The sequence below is a fragment of the Neovison vison genome, chromosome 10, assembly GCF_020171115.1.
Source record: "Neovison vison isolate M4711 chromosome 10, ASM_NN_V1, whole genome shotgun sequence".
Taxonomy (NCBI): Eukaryota; Metazoa; Chordata; class Mammalia; order Carnivora; family Mustelidae; genus Neogale; species Neogale vison.
Window position 1 is genome coordinate 57,485,417 of NC_058100.1, and position 21,696 is coordinate 57,507,112.

Here is a 21,696-nt window from a genome sequence, read left to right on the forward strand (position 1 = left end):
GATCCCCTGTGGCCACAGTGTACCGCTGTCTCTGGGGTGAAAAGCTCTTCTGACATAGATTTGGCTGCCGAAGGTCACCTCTGGAAGACTGAAGGTTTGGAGCTGCGTGTGGGGGTTCCTGCGAGCACCTGCAGAGGACCCCCTGTGTGTAAGCTCAGAACAGGGTGGAGGCCAAGCCCCAGCCTCCTTCCCCTGAGTCATGTGAGCAGCGGCCTGGATCCGTGCTCTTGACTTTCCTGGCTTCCTATGGCAACGCAAGGTTGTGAAGCTGTCGACCACCAACTTAAGGCCTTTCTGCCCCTCCCACAAGGAACTTCCGTGAGACAGGGGCCACCATCACTGGAACAAGGTTGGAAATCTCCTCCCTTCCCTTCTCCAGCTCAGATCTTGGAGTGATGTCCCTTTCTGACCTCCAAACAGAGACCTTCCTTGAGGAGAGGGGGAGCAGAAGCGTGTTCGTGAGATGCTGTCTCCACAGGCCTCACAATATGGGTGTGAGCTTTCCTGGAAGGACCGGCCATCCCAAGGGGATGCACCTGCTTCGTCCATCCTTAGCTAAATATCACAGCCCAGGATAACAGGCTGGCAAAACTCCTGAGTGCAAGACACCGCCAAATTTCAAAATGTTTTTAATAAAACAATGTGGAAAGGGCAGACTGCTCATTTTGATTCTCCACTGGGTTGTTCAATTAAAGCTGAAATTCTGGGGAATCTTGAACCACCCTGACCATATTTTCCATTAGTAATAATGATAAAAGATAATTATTGAGCCTGTCTGTCAGATACCCAGACACCCGCACCTCCACTTAATTAATTGCTAATTAAGATATGAAAGAACTGCAGTGTCTCTCATACATCCTGACTTTATTAAGCCTCAGCCAATCTTCCTCAGGGAAAACAAACTTAAACCGCCAAGGCTGAATCCCTTCCTTGGATTTGGAAACTATGGCTGGAGTGCGCCGGAGGGGAGGCAGAACCGGAAGGCTCACTCGGAGCTGGGGGCATTTAACTGTCATTCAGATGGTGTCTCATTACCCTGAAGGGAAAGAAAGAGGGAGAACAAAAGAGCCCCTTACAGGTTTCTACCTTCTGCCACACACTGAGCTAAGCCTTTTCTCTTTATTGTCTAAATTAATCCTCATAGCAAAATTCCATCCTCTTCCCTTTCTTTTTCCATGGAGATAGAAGACACAGAGATGCTTTCTGTCTTTTTTTTTTCTTCTTCTTCTTCTTCTTTTTTTTTTTTTTCCCCCTCTCAGGTCTTTATCATTCCTGATAAAGGCAAAAAGGCATCATGGTAGCCAGCTTTGAAGATGATCCCCAATTTTGCCTTACGTTCTGGTGTTCACCCCCTTGTGTTATCTCTTCCCACATTAAGTAGCGCTAAGCTATGTAACCATTAGGGTGTTGCAGAAATGATAAGGTGGGTCGTACAAGACGTGCTAGCTTCCCCCCGGCTCTCTCTTGGATCCCTCACTCTGGAGGGAGCCAGCCATGCTGGGAGGAACACACAAGTAGCCATGCGGAGGCCCATGTGGGGACACCTCCGGCGGCAACCAGCATCGTCCAAGTGAGTCCCCACGGAACCAGGGCCTCCCCCTAGCAAGTCTTCACAGGACTATAGCCTTCACTGACATCTCACCTGAGACTTCATGAGACCGTGAGCTTGAACCACCCAGATAAAGCGCTTCGGAATTCCTGACCCACAGAAACCACGAGATAATAAATGTTTATTGTCCCAGTAAGTTTGGGAGTAATCTTTATACGGCGATGGATAATGCATTCATGAACTTTTCACATCCTTCTGAATTGTAATGTCTTGCAGATACCAATGGGTGGGAGAAATCCTTCTAAGAAACCTTCCAGTGTGTAGGCCTGAGACTAAGACCCTCAACTAGTCGTCATTCAAGGTTCCTTCTTATAGCAGACTTTGTGAGTTTAGGAGTGGAAAATGGGTCAGATCACCCATAGTTGCCTCAACTTCCCATTTGTTCATTAGGAGGACTAAGTACAATTTGTTGGCCATTGTTCCGAAAATCTGATTCATTTTCAGCAACTGACCCCTGTAAGAGAAAAAGTATGAATTAGTGATACTTTAGCATATTGGATGGTCTTGTCTAGAACTGACTGGCCTCCTTGCAATCCCGTGGCTATTTCTGGGACATCTTCAGCAATTTGCAATCAACAAATCCATAGAACCCAAGTGCCGAGGGTTATGCTGAATATCAAAACAAACTGTTTTTATGAAATCTGAAACCCTGGCAAGTTTTCGTTGCTCTGTCCCATCTGGCCTGGTAGTGCTGTTCTTCTACCCATGACTTACCTAGGCCGAAGGGCAAGAAGACACAGGACTTTGGAGGAAATCCGTGCATGGGGTCAACCAGGCACCATGGGTGGCACTGTCCGGAAGACCCATGTCCCCAGATCCTGCCTAGGCAGTTACAGGCAGGGAGCCTAAGCAACAAAGTCCGGGCCCAGACCCTCCAGTTGCTGGACTCACATTCAGAATAAGAGGGGTCAGCTCTTGATGCGGAGAGAAAATATAGTGCACATTTTCTGGACATATTTCATAGGAAAACTATTTTTTTCAAAGATGAGCTCTTACAAGCTGGCCCCAGTAAATGGCTATCCAGGCAATGTTGTGCATAAAGGACAGAAGGGCAGGTATTTGAGTGGGTTGAGAGAATGAACAAAAGAACACATCGATTTGCTCAATTTGCTGGGGAGTCGATTGCCGTGCTCCTTGGCTGTGTGTGTGTCTCCTGTGGTCCCTCGGTCCTCCACAAAGTGTGTAGGCTGAACGGACCTACCTGCACTACGTATTTACCCAACAGCTTTGCCTCAGAACTCCTTACAGGGAGCCATTGCTCCTGTCATGACCCACCAGCGTCCATTTCTGTTATAACAATCATTCACCTCGTCGCCAGTTATATGAAAATCTACTGCAAGACGGTGCCTCCGTGTGGTCTCTCCAGGGCTGTCTGGCTTGCTCACCGCATCCAGTGGGTCTGTCTGTGAGGGTATGAATGTTGTATCTGCAAGGCTGGTGTATCAGGTTCAATATGAGCTAGAACACAGCGAGTATGGTCAGGACTTCAAGAAGACCAGCACACACTTGCTCAGATTTAATGTGGCCAGGGCTCAGCCTACAGGTTAAATTTGAAACCTATTTAAAAAAAAAAAAAAAACCTAGTTAAAAAATAAAATAAATAAGTAAATAAGTAAAAGCTAGTTACATGGGAAGACCTAGAATGCAGGGACCCTCACGTTCTAGTTCTAATTCTCAAAATAACTGTGTTTAGCAGGTGGCTCCGTGAGTGAACCTCCACTGTTGTAACTCCCGCCTAGGCTCTCTCTCCCTCATGGGCAGGAGCTCTTTGAGGGCAGAGATTGTGTCCCCTTCTGGTGTCCCCAGTGCCTGCCACAGACCCGGCCACTCAGAAGGTCTTAACAAATGGTTGCTGCCAATGACCAAAACACCAAACCAGAGCGTCCACCCAGAGTCACAGAGGAATACATGTGGTTAGATGAGCGTAAAGGAAAGGACGGAAGCCTACACCCCGTGCTGTCAACCTGGGAGCTGCGGGGAACGCGGTCGGTGTGGGAGGGGGAGTAGGTGGAGAGAGGCAAGCGATAGAGGAAAAAAAATAAGGACATGGCACAAAAAAAGCCTGGATGGCTGATACCGTCCTTTTTGTGAAAGTATGTGTGTGTATGCATAAGCAAATGAGCGAAAAAAGGATGACGCTCATATGTTAAGTCAAAACAAGTTGCAGAGAATTTGGGTTAAACACATAAACAAAAACATCCTATACCTGTGTACAAAAACATCCTATAGCTATGCCTGATTGGGTTTCGATGACGAGGTTTCTGGGAGGGCGTGTGTTGTGGGTGCCGTAGGGTACTAGCCCACAGGACGCTCACCCGCCCGGTGCTCTCAGTGTGGGCAGCTCACAGGCTGGGTTCCGGTCCACGAGTTCCCCTCAGCCACAGGAAGCTGTTTTTCCCAACATTGTGCCTCCTGTCCCCATGGGTGCAGCCAAAGGCAGATGGGGTCCAAAGGTCTGTCCCTCATCCATGCAGGACAGCTCCCCAGCTCCTTCTGGCCTATTCTGCTTCCTGTACTCCCCCGCAAGAGTGTGCCCCGTGACTCTTCAGTGCACGCGATCTATTCCAGTCTGTTTCCAGGGAACTTGACTCATGACAATGTGGAAAAATACAGGCTGGTCTATTAAAATGTGACATTGAGGGGCGGAGGTTGCTGGGGAATGATTAGCTTTTTCCGTGTACATCTTCATATTGTTATACTTGGTACTATGAGCACCTATCACTTTGATAATTCTGAGACTATCAAACAAAGGTGTTTAAAATGTGGTAAATGAATATACATTACTTAAAAGAGTGAGTGAGTAGGCTTACACTCACTATTGGAAAAAATAGATAATAAACCAGTACGTGGAAGGAATCGATTTTTAATCAAGGACATTCAAGGGGATTTTGCTGACTCGTTTGGTGACTTTTGACTTAATTGGTTCAAAAGAGATTGAACCAGCTTTCCGAGAGTGAAGTCATCACCTCTTAGGGTGAGAAATTAAAGGGTCAATGGGTAGAAGCAAAAAGGAGAGGGAGTTTTCATTCCACGGAAGAAGGAAATTTTTAATATCCGAGTTCTCTGCCAGAAAAATGGGCTGTAAATTTGTGCAGCCACTGTGCAAATCACACTGACCAGAGGAAGTGCAATTATTCCATTTGGTGAGCAGTTGGATTAGAACAGGAGGAAGAAAACCCCCAGCATTTATGTTACTTCCAATGCTTCCCCTTCCTGGGCACTGAGCAGTTCTCCAATAAACACTCCCCTTCCCGACGATGCAACCTCAGAATCTTTCCGAACCCCATGCTCCAAGCAGCCCCTACTAATAGACTGATGAAATCTATTTGCCCTTCCAGAACTGGATGATCTTTCCGCTTCTTCCAATCCTCAGGTTCCAGGAGGGTCTTCCCTGGGTAGGTTAATTTATTTAGGAAGAACTTAGACGAGCAAGCTTACACTGTCGCCAAAGCCTTGTTCTTTCCTCCCCCCAGAGCTAACTGATTTTTACAATTACATAGGAGATCCCTAAGGCTCAGTGTCCCCTTTGAAGAAGGCTCCGAGGATTTGTGGGAAGAAACCCAAGAGGGCATAATCACATCGTAATGAGTGGTGTCGACGGTCCCTGGGAATTGTGCAGGGGGAGCCCTGGTCCAAGTTCTGCATGGGAGCCATGCTTGGACAGATTGGCAAAGGGCTGACACAGACGTTCCCCACTCATAGTAGATGCCACTGCTTCCGTAAGGGGTGGTTCTAGCATGACAGGATCGCCCTCTGCCCCCCGCCCCCCTACATCCATTTCCTCAATGAGTATTTGGTGAACTTCTCTGTGCTGCATCATTCACGGGAGGAGAGCCAAAGCAGGCAGCAGGACAGAGGGTCCAGAGAGAGAACAGCTCAGATGAGGAGGCTAACAGTAAGTGGTAACTTCTATGACCCAGGAACGCATGAGTGATGCGGACATTAGGCACAGAAGAGGGGCCCCGGTTTGGGGGCAATGGGCAGCTACCTGTCGGAAATGCCAGGCATCCGTCATCATCAGATCGCAGAGGCATGTTACCATAGACACCTGTAAAGATCTCAGAACAGTTTTATCACATAAAACACATTTCTGGATTTATACTCATTCTGTAGAACTTTTTCCTTAAATACTTAACCGCTTTATGGCAAAGCCATGAGAATGAATGAAAGAAAATTAGCAAAATAATAGAACTCTCTGGAAAGGAAACAAAATAACTTTATATACTAGTTTTCTTCGTTTTCGACATCCACACGTATACCTCCAAGTTTACTGAAAGGGAGATATGGTGGCTGGGATGGAAAGGGAAACAGAGGGAAACTGAGGCTCCTTATTTTGCAAACATCAACATCATTCTTCCCTCCCTATTCCCGTTTCAGGTGGACCTGGCATCACACCTGCACAGAGGCCAGGTCTCTTGGAGTCAGGAGTGAAGAGCGTGTGGGAAACAGAAGACATCGCAGACCCCGTCGCTAAAGGTAGTAATTCCTGTGACACTTTCACCATCCATCCCTGCGATAGCCAGTTCAAGGTTTTCGCTTGTGACCAGGGACTAAGCCTCTTTGTCACTGCAACAATAGCCTGGGGGACAGCCTCTGTGAAACGGGGTGCTCAAATATATTAGCTCCCCTGGGATTCATGGCATCTCAGAAAAAGCTGGGGAAACTGGGCATCAAGGTTTTGGCTTTTCATAAAATATTTCTGAAATGCGTTTCATGATGGGGTCTGTAATAAAAATGTATTACTACTCTCTGTCCCTCCAAGAGACTAGGCTTGATTCCCAGCCCAACTGCGCCTGCCCTGGGCCTGCAGGAATCATTGCTAAATTATTCACCAGCCCGACTCAAATTTCTGGAGTTCCAAAACCTCTAATAAAGTATTATGAAAAAATATCCATCGCTTTATCTCTATCCATAACCATTTATATGGCTAGAGGAAAAACCTGTCGTTTTATTTCTTTTAATTTAAAAGCTTTCCTAATTCCTTTTCCACACCACATATATATGTCTAAAGAATTTTCAGGTTGAAATAATAACCTTCTGAAAAATGGTCCATGGGAGAAGGCTCTCAGGATTCAGAGTTGACAGGCACAGTGAATATTGTACTCCCTTTCCCCGGCACTCGAATTTGACACACAGAATTGGGAACTTTTCAAATAGGTGTGGCCCTTTTTTATTGCACAAAACAATGATAATAGACCCACCAACTTCTCTCTATATGTTTATACAGTTGCTAAAATGAGTTCAGGAAAAACTCATTTCCAACCTCGAACTCGTAATGTGCTCATTATCCGTCCCAGCACTCTGCAGCAAGAGACGAGTCTATGCGGAACCCCCCATCTGAAGGAGTTCAGGCGACTTCCAGCCCACACTCTGCCTCACTTGGCGACATTTGGCTACAAAGTACCCCAGGCTGTTTAAGACAACTTTGAGCCTAGAAACTCACAAGAGACCTTAGCACATTAAGCTGGCTATCAGCCATTCACACTTTAGAGTAATTTGGTTAATTTGGTGCTTTTAGGCAAGCAGCTGGTTGAGATCAAATCCTCTGCATCCAAGTGGAGCTGGAGCAGGGTGGACCATCTGGGTGGCAACTGACGGTAGCTGTCAGGACAGCATCCCTGGAAATGTATTGAGATGAAGACATTTGTACTTACTAGGGCTCTGCTGAGAGAAAGTACTTTGTAGCTAAAGGAATATTCAACAAGCCACTTGCATTACAAGATTAACATCTCCCTCCTTCCCCAGACCCCTCACTCGGGCCAAAGAAACTTGCTCAAATAAACATGGTTGGTTTCTAAGCTGAGTTCTGAATGAGGTAGGTTCGACAGGCCGCCTGATGACCTCATGATCTGTAATTTATAATAAGAAATACATATTTGGTCTTCACAGTTTCTGGCACAGAGCTCCTCAAACCCTCCAAATGTCCTAAGTGATGATGGTGTAGTTTGGAAGGGAGGTGAGGTTCGGTGGGGTGAGGTCTAGAGCTGATGGCCAAGAAAGAATTCTTGAGATGTCTTTATAGTACAAAGTGGTGGTTTTATTAAAGAATGGGGACAGGACCCGTGGGCGGAAAGACAGCCAGCTGGCAGTGCTTGGGCATGGGGGGGGGGTGAATGACTTTGTACTTGGGTGTTGGAAAAGGGAGGTTTTCAAAAGAGCTTCCATTTGCTAAAGACCACCAGTAAGATAATGGAGGCCTTGCCACTGTCAAGTTAATAAGGTGGTTTTTCCCTCTAGTAAAGCATTATAAGACAGTTGGGAGCTTTCCTGGAGGGACGTTATATTCTGCCTATCTCAGGTCCCTTGCCTATGGGCTGCAGGTTATAAGGAAATTTTATCTTATTTATATGCCCTCCTACCTTTGTTTCCCACATCTCTGTGGATGGGTGGGTGATGTTAGGGCTCTAGGAAATTGAGTCTGTGGGTCTCCAGAAGTTAGGCTGTTAATAAGAATGCTTTTTTCTTGTGAATCACTAAGATATTTGTAAACTGAGGGAGACCCCTGTCTTTCTGGACTCTGATCTCTATCAGTTAACCATTTGTTTTTCTCTTCCCTTGGCTTTAGGGCAGCTAGGAGTGTCTGAGCAGTGTCACACACGTCCCATCTGGGAGTGTGTGTGTGGGGAAGGGGGGCTGGGAGGGGTCACCTCTTATGCTTTGTCCTCAGCTTGGCTTCTACTCCCTCATCAGTAAGAGCTATAAAGGCATCTTGATATTCATAACAAACCCCTTTCGGCCACACCCCAGTTATGTCAATGTGGGGACTTTGGGAACGCACCTGAGAATGAGCACTGGAAATCAACTTTCAGACTGGAGTGTTGGAGCTTTCACTTCTCTGGGGAGGGGAGGGGGGTTTGGAGACTGAGTTCAATAACCAAAGGCTAATGATTTAACACATCACACCCATGTAGTGAAGTCTCCGTAAACTCCAGAAGGATTGGGTTCAGAGAGCTTCGGGCGGGGGCGCCAGAATGCTGCCAGGAGCCGCCATGCTGGGCCCACAAACTCCGTACAGCCAGAAGAGCCTTCGTTCAGGACCTCGCCCTTGTGTGTCTCATCATCTGGCTGCTGATTTGTGCCCTTTAATATCCTTGGTAATAAACGGACAATCTAGCGAGTAAACTGTTTCCCTGAGTTGCGTGAGCTGGTCTAGCAAATTAGTTGAACCCAAGCAGGGGCACGTGGGCCCCCCTGATTAAGAGCCAGTTGGTCGCGCAGGGGAAGGGGATTTGCAGTTGGCATCCGGTGCGGGCTGTCCTGCGGGTCTGAGGCCTCAGCCTGGGGACTCTGACACTGTCTCCAGGTAGGAGGTGTCAGAACTGAGTTGAATTGCAGCACACACAGCTGGTATCAGAAAATTGCTCTGTGGGGTGGGGGAGGGGGGAGTGGGCAAGTGGGGGCAGCACACATTGGAATTGGTTTCAGAATTCCAAACCACATCGGAGCTGTAAACACATCAGGCTTAAGCTCCATTTCAGGAGAGGACTGACAAAAGGTTTTGGGGCCAGGGATAGTCGAACCGCTGCTGGACACGGGGGGCCTACCTCAAAGCCAGGGAACAACTCTCCAGGCGGGGGTGTGCGATCCTGCTGGCCCTCCCCACAGTGGAAACTCTCACAAGTCACCAGGATGCCTATTCAGAAGGAGTTCTCAGAAGTACCAGCTGCGCTGTTGATTAAATCCCAAAGCCACCTCCTGACCCCAAAGCCAGTCCATCTCTCCCTGCCAAGACTTGTCACGTGTGTACAATTGACCTCGCAGGAGTGCATTGGATGGTCCAGATTAGCCCTCTGCCCCGGTGGACGGACAAGGAGCTCTTCACCAGCTTGGGCTGGTGTTAAAACCGCAGACGTCCCACCGTCCCACCTGCAGGTCGCCTCATGGCTCCTTGGCAGGTCAGAGCGGGGCTCACCAGGCTGGTCTGAAGGGCCTCGCTTGGCCTGCTTCTATCCTACCTTCATTCCTCGTGCATTTGAAAGCAGCTTATTTTAAAAGCTGATTAGACGAGCCTTTAATAACATTAGAATTTAAATGGCCCCAGATAGGCTTTCAGCCTCTTGCCAAATTGAGATAAATGTGATATTTGGGGAGCTGAGCTCCCAGCTTCATGGCTGCTCTGGACGGCAGACAGGTTCTGAAGCACGACAGCTCCCATGCTTTTCTGCGGCCTGAAACCGGGCTTGCGTGCACCTGCCAGCTCCCTTTTATCTCGAAAGGTCTGGGAGCCTGCCTAGAGATGCGTCTCCGCGATGATGCATTATTAAGGAAAGGTCAGGTGGGGACAGGGGCACAGGACAAAGGTATAATCTGTGTGTGATACTCTGTGGGGGAAACTTCTGTCTGTGATCCCACACCGACAACTTTCGGTTCCAGGCAACAAACGCTGATTGAACCACTAGCTGCTATGTAGTCATTTAATTCAGTATTACTGTTCCTAATACCCGACTTGGGCCGAGAATCGTATAAAATGGTCAGAAGGTTTCATCTTGGCGAATACGGTCAGCTCCCCTCTGTGACTCCTACAGGTGCCTTCAATGCCGGGAAGGGGACACGTACTTTGGAATCCATCTAGATGTGACTGCCTCCCAGTGTAATACTCTTCTGCACACTTTAGAAAAAGTCCAAAACGGAACGTGGGGTGGGGTGGGAACCCAAACAAAGGTGAACATGAACCGATAGTTAAACGTTGAGGTCGTGTTTTCGCTTCACATCTCGAAGTTTATGTGGCAAGGATGTGCTCACACTGGGTATCCGTCTCTCCCTGTGCAAAGGCCAGGACCAGAGGAATTGCTCCTCCTCTCAGAATGCCCCTGCAAGGTCGTCCTCCCCAGGTTGCTGTATTGACCTTGTCTCTCTGGAGAGGAAGCGTCCCTCCTCCTTCTACGGCTCATTCCTCCCCCGAGCTCTCAGCCCCTTCCCTGCCCCGTTCTCCAGGGTGACAGCCAGCCATGTCCCTTTCCTCACTCACATCTCCTCTCACCTCTGTTACTTCCTCCCCTTCTGCTTGCGAACAAATCCTTGGTCTCCATTAAAAGCAAGCAGACAAAAACAGCTTTGCCTTGATTTTGTGACTCTCTCCTCTTATCTGGAATTCTGTGAAGGAGTAGCCTAGATTCACTTCTCACTATATAGCCACTCCTCCACGTATCACGGTACATCCCACCTGCCCAAGCCACAGGCTCAACTTAATTTTGCAAACGTGCACGGAGTCCGTACTACGTGCCCTGCACAGTCTGGATCCCAACCGCAAGGACAATGCTCTTTTAGGGCAGACAAGCCTGCGGCTCCCTCCCCAAATTACAGAGCGATGGGCTAGTGAGCTGATGGGGTCACATACCGTAGAGAAGCAGAATGGGAGTCATCAGCCCTGTCTTGGGGGCAGGGGCAGGGGGCAGCAAGGAATGTGTTCTAGGAGTTCTCCATGAGAATGGAGAAACCAGGAAGGGAGAATAGTAAGGGAGGGACACAGTCCAGGTAGAAGGAGCAGCATGGCCAAGGTCACTGAGGCACCACAAGGTGTAGACAGCACTATGTACATGATAAGAGGAGGGACGTGGAGGCCACAGAGGGTGACAAACAGTCTTCAAGAATGAGATCCCAAAAAAACTTCAACTCTTTCTTGCAGACACTGGAGAGGTCCAAGCCAGGGAGGGACGTAATCAGATTTCCTTTTACAAAGTCCCCTGGGAAGCATCGTTTAGAGGGGGGAGCTCTGCTAAGCAGCGACTCTCATCGTCCAGATAAGAGGTGGCAAGAGGCTTGAGCTAAGAGGGGCCTGGGATGAGGACAGGGGATGCTAGACACTAACGCAATCTCCCCTCTTCCGCACGTATCTCGTTGTGGGTCCACCTGAACAGAAGCTCTCTCCCTGCTTGAAACCTGGAGCATCTGTGATGCTTTTCATTTTGTTCTTGCTCCCCTTACATTATAGTCGTTTCTGTATTTCTCTGATTTTCCTCATCAAATTGTATTTTCGTCTGTCCTTCCTCAAATTACAGCACCTTGTTCCTAGTAAGAGCTGAAGAAAAGGTTATTTAGTTGAACTGAATTTTCAAGAGCTTCAAACCATGAATAATTGAGGAATCAGCCATGTATAAGTGCTTATCATTTACATAATTGTGTAAACAAGCTGATAAGAATTTTTTCCTCCATTATTTTGATCATCGCAGAATGCCCCATTTTCTTCTCAGTTCTCCAGATTTCAAGGAAGTAGTAAGCAAGTATTCTGTAACCCACGGAGGTGGCAGAGGCAGGCCATGTCTGCCTCTTACCTCCAGGGCAAGGGGAGCGGTCGCAAGCAAGGAACAGATGATCGCATTGATTGGAAACGAAAGCCATGTATAAATATTGAGAAATACGCTGTCTGCAGACACAGAAAATTGTGGAGCACACGGCGTGATGGGGCCCGTGGGCCGAGTCCCGAAGGTCAATGTGCAGATACAAATTGATTAAGCTAAGTACTTACTGAAATTGCTTTCCAACACACTGATGAGAATTGATCATAAGCAGGACCCATATTTACAGCGAAAATGCTTATGAAAAGTTACCCTTTGGTATGTCACCAAAACAAATTTAAATGGTCCAGATTTTTTTTTCCCCAAAGCGAAAGAACTTGCAGCGTAGTTAATGAATGCATTGTAAGGAGTCCGCCAGCATTTAGTTTCGTGATTATCTTGTCGTGTGGGGCTGATCGGCCCCGGAACAGCTTTACGGTGGCCTCTTTTCATAGCCCTGAGCTTGGCCTCCCTCTCCTCCACTTTAATTCCAAACCAAAGGACCCTAATGGGCCAGGATCAGTCCTACCTGATGTAGTACCCGAGCGGCCACTGTTCAGCAGGGCGCCTAGCTCCTAGAAACCGGGAGGCAGAAATCCCCCACCGAGACTGCATCCAACGTGCTTAAGCAGGACTGTGAGTGCTGCTAGCCACAGGCGCTTGGGCAGCCGGGAGGAGAAGGGAAGTAAAGCAGGTGGTCAGAAGGGAAGACCAGGCGGGCGGGGGAAATGGAGCAGGGTGCAGAAGGCGTAGTTAGCGAGGCTTTACGGAGTAATTTTTATGTGTCAAATACAAATGTAATGAGCCATGGGCCACACAAAACAGTACATATTGTGGTCCCTGAACCCAGGGAGCTTAGGATTTAGTCAAGAGGGCAATTGTACACCCAGAAAACAAATAATTTATCAGTGCATGACAATATAATGATATACTAAAAGGTATAAATATAAATATTGTATGTGTGTGTGTGTGTGTGTGTGTGTGTGTATACGTATATATAATGACGTACTAATAATCCATCCCAGCATTGGCTGTGCTGTTACTGAGAACCGGGATAGAGTGAGTGTCACTGGTTCCGGGAAGTGGAGAAGAACAGGGCAGATGTCATGGCAGAGGCCATGGGCATGGAGCCTGAGCCTGGAAAGGAGAGATGGTCCAAAGCCAGCAAGACAAAAGGGACATGACATCTCAGACTTATGGAAAACAGTAAGAATAAAAGGAGTGAAAAACAGAGAGCTAGAGAAGGGAAAAGTTGCTGATGATGGTGAAGTTAGACGGGCCTCAAGTCTTTTGGGCACCTGTGCCAACACTTGGATTGCCTTGGCCAAAGACCAATAATTCAGAGGCAGAAAGTACTTCCGTGGTCCCAGCAGTCTCTTGTAGACTTGGACCAGTGCCAGCCAATTTTTGTTGTCTCTGCAATCACAAAGTGAAGCATATTTTTCCTCGTGTTTACTCGAGAGGAATGTTGTTTACACTGAAAGCCTCGCACACTTCAGGCTGATCTTTGACAACTGAATTCTCTTATTACTAACAATTGAGTGTAAAGAACCCACAGAAACTCCACAACAGATGAGATGGCTTCATTAGCTCAAGGTTCCAGTGGCCTCTGAGAAATGGAGAGATTGGTAAATTAAGGATAATTTATTAGATGCGCTTCAAGTGGATTTTGTAAAGAGAGAGGGATCTTGTCCACAAAACATATTTTGACGAGCACGGGGAAATCTCCCTGCCTCTACAATTACTCCCACACCCCACCCTCACTCCCTTTCAAATTTTAAGAAAATAAAATTAAACAAAATACCTGGTTCTGCCACATTGTCTAAAATTCTGTCATTGGAGACACATTCTTGTTGAGGTGTTATCTCTCCTGGATGTCCTTTTGAAAAGGCAGGTGTCCCCAGAGAGACCTGTGTATCCACTTGTGATTTTATTACATGATTTTCTGTCTAAAGGCCACGGAAGGAAGAAAATGCTTAGAAGAGGGGGAGAAATGATGGTTTTTTAGAACATGGCGCCCTGCTAGGTTAGACAAGATTGAGGGGGGTATCTAATGCAAGTGATGGATGGTCTGGATAGCTAAAGAACAGAAGGAGGGGTAAAAAATAGAACCAGAAGTGGGGAAGCAAAGGAAAGAAAGAGAGAGAGAGAATGAATCATGATGGAACAAAGCTAGAATCAAACTTTTTCCCCTGCGTAGAGTAGCCTGGAGCAGCCCTGACTGATGGGAGGGATAGGTCTCACATCAAACCGGGGTATCTTCACGTGCTGCCTGTGAACTCAGCACTGCCCAAGATAGCAGAAGGAGGAAGGGCAAGACCAGCAGTGGGGGCTACTTGGGAGGCTTTACCAGGTGCAGGATCTAGATATTGGTCCGCAGCTAAGTCAAGTCCAGCTGCAGCAAAACCACAACGCGTCTTTCATGAGGTGCAGAGAAGAAATACCTAGCGCTCACCCCAGTGCTGAACAATGGTGGCTGTGGGCCAAGGGAGCTCCATGAATCCCAGCTGAGTCAGCAGATGTTGGGAAATGATTTAAGAACTTTGGTGAGGAAACTGTGAGAACTCCGATAATCTGATACCAGAAACACACACACACCAAGTGTTCAGTCTAGGACTTTAGGGTTTAGTCTAGTCCAACCCTCATCTTCTAGCTGGGGGAAGGGGAGCCCAAGAAGAATCGGCATTTGTTAAGTGCTTTCTATCTGTGAGGCACTGTTTCAATTGCTTTTTATGTACCAACTCCTCCCAACAACCAATAACAATCAGTATTGTTATTATCTCCGTTCTATAGAGAAGGAAACTGAGGTAGAGAAAAACCAAACAACCCCCCGCCGCATCAAACCACGTGGTGAGTGGCAGAGCAGGGATTTGAACCCATGCAGTGTGAATCCAGAAGTCCTCCACACAAGCCATGCCCTGAAAGATTTGTCAGAGAGCACAGTCAGACACCAGCAAGGAAAAGCTGCTTCATGTAACATGAGTCCTGGCCGAGTGAAGAATCAGGGGATTGTAAGAATGTAAGAATCAGGGGATTCTTATGTATGGGACAGTGATGGCCTGTCCGGGAGAGGTTATAAGCCACCTGGCGATTCCTTGTGGGAGCTGAAGCCCATTCTGGAAGGGAAGCAGGCATGGCAGTAAGTCAGCTATCTCCCCATTAAAGAGAGGTGATTGATCGGTAATGGGGCCACTGCAATAGAAGCTGATAATTATTAAGAGAATGGCCAAGAAATGGAGGAGTAGATGTCCCTTTCCTAGAAGAGGAGGAGCTTGAGGCAATGAAACTGTGATTAGAGTATTGATGAGGTTTTTTTTTTTTAAGATTATTTATTTATTTGACAGAGAGAGATCACAAGTAGGCAGAGAGGCATGTAGAGAGAAAGAGGGGGAAGCAGGCTCCCTGCCGAGCAGAGAGCCCGAGGACGTGGGGCTTGATCCCAGGACCCCGAGATCACGACCTGAGCCAAAGGCAGAGTCCCAACCAACTAATCCAGGTGCCCCTTGATGAGGTTTTGATACTGATCAATGCCACAGCAATAGGCTTGGGAGGCTGAAGCTAAACGGAGAGCCATGATCCATCAAGTCACTCACTCAAGCTCACCTCCTGAACGCTGACCTGGGCCACTGCTGAATGCGCTGGAAAGGGAATGAGGTCTAGTCCACCATGAGATTCCCACTGGATGGATAAAACAGAGCAATAGTAAAAACTCACCTCCCAGAAATATGAGAAATACACGTATGCATCGCCAGTTACGTGAATACGGTCTCAAACTGCATTGAGGAAGACATTGGTAGTTAGAACTCCTGGAGTCAGGGAGACAACCATAACAGAGAGCCGTGCAGATGAGACATTGGCGTCTTCAGATGAGGATTATCACTGCCTGGTCTTCATGGAGAAAGACCCAAGGATGGAGCGGTGAGATGTAAATAGGTGATGATGGCTGTAGAGCGGTCGCCTTGGCAAGAGGCTGAGCTTTTGTAGTCCCCTTGATCATGGGCAGTTTGATAGAGGAGAAGGAAGGGGAACCCTAACATTAATGGAGATGTTGAGTACATGTCTAGTGTGGTACCGGGACGCCTGTAGCTTTATCAAAGCCGAGCAGGGTCTTGTAGCGCAGAGGGGTGGAAAAAGACGCTGAAATTGTTATGAGAACAATTATGACTATAACAGAGGTAATGACGAAGATAATGGATCTGTAATGAAAAGCCGGTGGCCGTAAAGGGGAAGGTGAGGGCAACTGGAATGTGGAGGGGCTGATAAGGGAGGTAATGGTGGTGATGCCAAAGCTAATGGACTTATAATGTAGATGATGCGGAAGGTAATGGAGTTATAATGAGGTGATGCCTACAGAGTTGGGCGGGGGGAGATGATCACCTTAATGGAAGCAGGAAGGACTCTGTGATACAGGTTGAGAATTGTATGCAGAGCATGCGTCAGGATGGCCGCAGCTGTGGGTGACCGGGAACGTAATGAACAGCTACCCCCAAAGTTCTCATTACAGCAGGAGTTCTAATGGACCCTGGAATACGATAATGATGTTAATGGAAAAGATGATGACCTCCATGAAAACCAGGAGCCTTGCGATGGTATTTAGAAGTGCCTGTTTAGTGGGAGAGACGAGAGGAGAAATGGGAGTGGGATGGAGGGTGGACCGGTGTGGACGTATTTGTAAATTTCAGGGTTGAGTTTCCTGAGGGCTGTTCCCTAGACTCGTCCCCATGGGTTACTTGTCTTAGTGCAGCTGCTCCTGCTTGTTCGAGGCATTTGTCATGCATGAAGCAAGTCTGAGATGAGCAGACATGGCTGCGGCAACAATTCAAGCTTACAATCTAAATTTTGTTCCTAAATTAGGCATGACAACACACTAGCTCAGACAGAGCACTTCTGTGCGCAGATATGTAAACAAAATGTCTGGGAAATGCATGAGTTGCAGCAGAAATAAATGTATATAAAGGTTTTATATATATATATACTTAACCATTAGTGCCTCTTCCAAATGAGAAAGTAGGAACTAAATCCTCCATGGTTCTCTGATTAACTTCTAAGACCTTAAAAGGTGGCGAAAGTGTTGGTGGCAGCTTGTGCTCCTGGTCTGGCCAGGAAGACCCTGATGTGGGCTCTGCAAAGGGATCTGGGGAACTGGCATTCACAAGGGCCCCTAGTGCTACTGTGTTTCTGCGTCAAGCACATAGATGTGTGCACAGAGGATAGACCATAGACCCAAGAACAAAGGGATAATCCCAGACACACATCAGGCATCCAGGAAACACAGGCAAAATGTATAGCCTATGATGGGAGCAGAGACAGCCAAATAGACTCATTGTCTGTACAAGGAATTCTTGAGCATGGGACACAGGTGTTCTCTGCCTCCATCCTGTACCTGGATGCCACCTTTCAGGCCAACTCTATCCAAATCACTGGAAAAACTTCTACAAAAATGCAGATTCCTGGGTCCCTCCTCATGGACAGTCTGATTCTGTTGATTAGGAGCACAACCTGTGAATCTGTATTTTCAAAACTCCCCTGGAAATGTTCCCAGATATCTACAGTGGGAACTACTATCTAAGTGTCAACCTGTGTCTCTTAGAAGGAGCGTGTTAGGCAGGAGGTGTGGAAAGCACATTTCATAGGCATAAGCCAAACCAACGTTTTGAGTAGATTTGAGCACCACTCAGAAGCCTCTCCTTCTCAACAGAAAATTACCTTCCCCCTGCCTACCCTTCCACTGTACATGAAGTGTAACTTTCCCTTGATGAAGACAAGCACAATTGACTGAAGCCATCTCCCAGCAAGGGACTCCAGAATGCCACTATGGCAATAGGTAGCATTGGGCAACTGGACCCTATTTCCTCTAGAATAGAAGGAATGAAGCAGTGTAGGAACTGAAATGTGTGTGTGGGAGGGCAGTGGTGATAGGGGAGGAAATGGAGTGGCAAGGAGGGAGGGAAAAGGCCAGAAAAGATGTTTCAAGTACCTTTAGTTATGGAAACAGGTATGGATATAGAGGTGAGAGTTGGCACCGCCTTGTTGTCTTTTGAAGATCTCTCCTGTCCAGCCCTCAGATGTACCATATTGTTCTTTAGGATTCCCGGGGATTAAAAAATGTTAATACTGGGAAATATTCAATTTATGTTTTGGGAAGTACAAATTGCTTCTGTCGGTGCGCCTGGGTGGCTCAGTGGGTTAAGCCGCTGCCTTCGGCTCAGGTCATGATCTCAGGGTCCTGGGATCGAGGCCCGCATCGGGCTCTCTGCTCAGCAGGGAGCCTGCTTCCTCCTCTCTCTGCCTGCCTCTCTGCCTGCTTGTGATCTCTCTCTGTCAAATAAATAAATAAAATCTTTAAAAAAAAAAAAAACAAATTGCTTCTGTCCTTATATGGTATATAAGTCATGCACATGTACCTATGTCTACACCTGAATTAACCAAATTAGAAAATGGATATGGGGTACCTGGATGGCTCAGTCAGATAAGGGTCTGGTGACTCTCGGTTTTGACTCAGGTTGTGATCTCAGGGTCATGAGATTCAGCTCAGAATTGGGCTCTGCCCTAAGTGTGTAGCCTGCTTAGGATTCTCTCTTTCCCTCTTCCTTTACCACTCACCACCCCCCACATACCACTCATGCATGTGCTCATTCCCAGAAAGAAAGAAAGAAAGAAAGAGAAATAATAAAAGAAAGAAAGAATGAATGAATGAATGAAATACTAAACAGTTCAGTTACAAAGAAAATGCATTCTTTCAATTGCTGAACAAAATGATAGAATATTCCTCAATACCCTCTGTCTTAATACTTCAACTTCAACTTTAATTGAGTTGAATACTTCAACTCAAACTCTTAGAGAGACCAGGAATGTCCTGAAAGATTGCAGTACAAAGCCACAGTCATGGTCTCTTTTCTTCAGAAGAAAAACTTAGGTCCATTAGCACCAGCTTGCCCAGATCTGTCTCAGGGACAGAAACCCAGAGCATTTACTCATGTTCCCTTATAGGAATAGTGAAGTTCAAGCCCTACTTGATCCACTTAGGACTAATTAACAAGCAATCCGATTGAGGCTGTGATGGAAAGTGAGCTCGTGGGCACAGTGTAGGTCTTCTCCTCATCTGGTCACTTCTCTCACCCTTCCTGGTCACCACTGTTTTGAGAAAAGGCACCCCCACAGTCCTTTCAGAACTGTGCCTCATGACAGGGATGCTGACCTACCACTTGAGAAATGCCACCTTCCTCCTGAGCCATGTTGTCATTTGTTAGCTGCTAATCATTCATTAACCTCCCAGATACCTCCTGAAAGCCAGGACCTCACCTTCATTTGCAAAGGTGGCTCACTGGGTCCCCCTCTAATAAAATTACAACTTCAGGAAACAGATCATTTGTATCAAATACAACCCCATGGCTTCCTCTTATGTTAATCATTTCAGGCAGGTGCTATTAGGTAATTCAATCACTGGACTACAGAAAGCAGCCACTGAATTAATGAGGAATGAACTCAAATTCTGAATAAGAGATTTTCTGAATAAATGGCTCTGAATGAAAAACCAGGAGCCAAGCCTATAATCACAGCAGATGACAACAATACAAAATTGCATATTAAACACAGTCCCCACTTCCATCTATTCTCAGTCCACAAACTCTTTTGGAGCCAAAAGAACATATTGCAACTGCCACCAGCAGCCTTCCATATTTGCCGCTTTTCTAATATTTCCTTAACGCTTTTTCAGGTGAACAGAATAAATTCTGTAGCTCTCATCCCAATTTAAAATAAGCCTTAGTTTACCCCCAAGCCTAACCTTTCATTCAAAAGAGCATCTTTATCCACAGACCCATTCAGAGTCGAAATCTCTCTGGCCTCCCATTTGGCTTGCCTGAATTCAGCCTCCCTCCCCTCTAGGATGCTCTCCCCACAGCCACCGGGATGATCTTTCCCAAACTCAGATCTCACCACTTCACATCTCTGCTTAACACCCTCCATTCACTTTCACTGTCCTCATCGTTTTAACATGTCACACAAAATTCTTGGTGGTGGGGCCCCAGCTTGTCTTTCTAGCCCATCTCTGGTTTGTTGCCCTTACGGAACACATCCTGAATTCCAGCTGTGCCCAGGCTCTTGACATCTGTTCACCTTCTGCGCTTTTCAAATTGCCACATTTCCCCCCCGTATAGTACCTACGCCAACCTCATTCTCATCTTTTAAAATTCCTCTTGAATGATGCCTACCCTGATCCCCTCCATACTTCCATTCCTCCACTGAGCCAGGGGCCTTTTCTCCATGCTTTCTTAGAGCTCAATTCCTGAACCTCGCTTTCAATACTACAATGTCTGGAGCATCAGTTTCTCTCTTTAATTGGACTGCCATCAACCTGAGAATAAGACTAGATGGTGTTTAACCTGGTATTTTCAATGCTGGACATATGGTAGATACATCATAAATATTTGATGAATAGACCAGTAGTAGAATAAATGAAATCATGGTTGAATAGATGAATGAACCCAATGACATGGTTTATGCCAATTCCTGCAGCCACCCTTCCATTTCCCAACTCTGGGCAGCAGCATTTGATAAGTTTACTTTCATACTCTGAAATTTGGTCAGTGAAGACCTGGTACAGAATGAGTAAATTTCCCTGTAGTTCATGATGTCGCCACCATGTCTTCATTCTCCCACTCCTTAGTAAATATCTGACAAACTAGACTCTGCAGCAGGGACAGGGGGTTCCCTTGTGGCTGGTAACCACTGATGGAACAAACTGCCCAGTGAGAGTGTTGCCTTCCTGGGGCCCAGGCTTCCAGCTCCATGGGAAATCTCCCCAGCTCTGCACACGGCATTTGGTTCTCACAGAGCTGTGGTCGCCAGGCATTCATCATGCTGTGCTTCATCAGTGATTTAATCAGGTTTGAGTTTTTAACAACGTGCTCGTCATGCTCACTTAACTTAAAATCAAGCCCGTTCGGGCATTAGTTGGTACTATTCACTCTGTCTGGTAGTTTTGGCATTTAAAACTCTAGAATATTTCATCAAGGAGCACTGTACATTTTTACAAAGAACCCCTTATACACGAATCTCATAGACTGGCTCCCTGGTGGAAATATCCTGGCCTTAGGGATCATAGTGCTATGAAAGAAGTGTTTGCATAGCAGTTTCCTATTGACACCATAACAAATGACCACAAACTTAGTGTCTTAAAAAAATACATTTTTAATATCTTAGAGTTCTGTAGGTCAGAAGGATGACATGGGTCTCATGGGGCTAAAATCAAGATGGGGAGGGCTGCATTCCTTCTAAAGTTTCTATGGGAGAACCCATTTTCTCACCTTTTCCACACTCTCTGGAAGTCACCCACATTCCTTGTTTTGTGCCCCCTTCCTCCAGTTGCAAAGCCTGCAGTGGCTGTTAGAGTCCTTCTTCTGTCTTGTCGCTCTGGCCTCCACTTCTCTCTCCCTCTTCCACTACTAAGGACCCTCGTGACTGTATCGGGCCCATCGGGGTAATCCAAGATAATCTCCCTATTTTAAAGTCATCAAATTAGCAACCTTCACTCCATCTGCAATCTGAACTTCCATTTGCCATGTAACAAAACACGTTCACAGGATCTGGGGATTAAGACATGGACACCTTTGGGGGGTTATTATATATCTTACCATACTTGTGTGTCTGTGGACCTCTGGAAGTCATCCTTTGCATAGCCTTGTGGGTCCAGCCATCAACAGCATTGGTGTCACCTATAAGCTTGATAGAAATGCAGACCTACAGGCCCCAGCCCAGACCTTTGGAATTAAAATCTACATTTTCACCAACTTTCAGGGGATTAAGTGACCA

General features: G+C 46.8%; 1 protein-coding gene and 1 long non-coding RNA gene across 2 annotated transcripts in view; one reads left to right on the top strand and one right to left on the bottom strand.

Annotated features, from left to right (window-relative positions):
• Positions 1-847: 847 nt before the first annotated feature.
• On the bottom strand, positions 848-3,124 carry LOC122918659. Its single transcript, XR_006386652.1, has 3 exons — positions 2,811-3,124; positions 1,643-2,063; positions 848-1,272 (listed from the first exon to the last, which is right to left on the bottom strand). It is a non-coding gene; the product is annotated as an uncharacterized LOC122918659 (long non-coding RNA).
• Positions 3,125-6,055: 2,931 nt separating this feature from the next.
• TNR (tenascin R) overlaps positions 6,056-21,696 on the top strand; it is a 190,019-nt gene continuing 174,378 nt past the window's right edge. The window contains exon 1 of the mRNA XM_044267360.1: positions 6,056-6,085. The gene's annotated coding sequence lies outside the window, so the exon portion shown is untranslated. The remainder of the gene's footprint in view (positions 6,086-21,696) is intronic.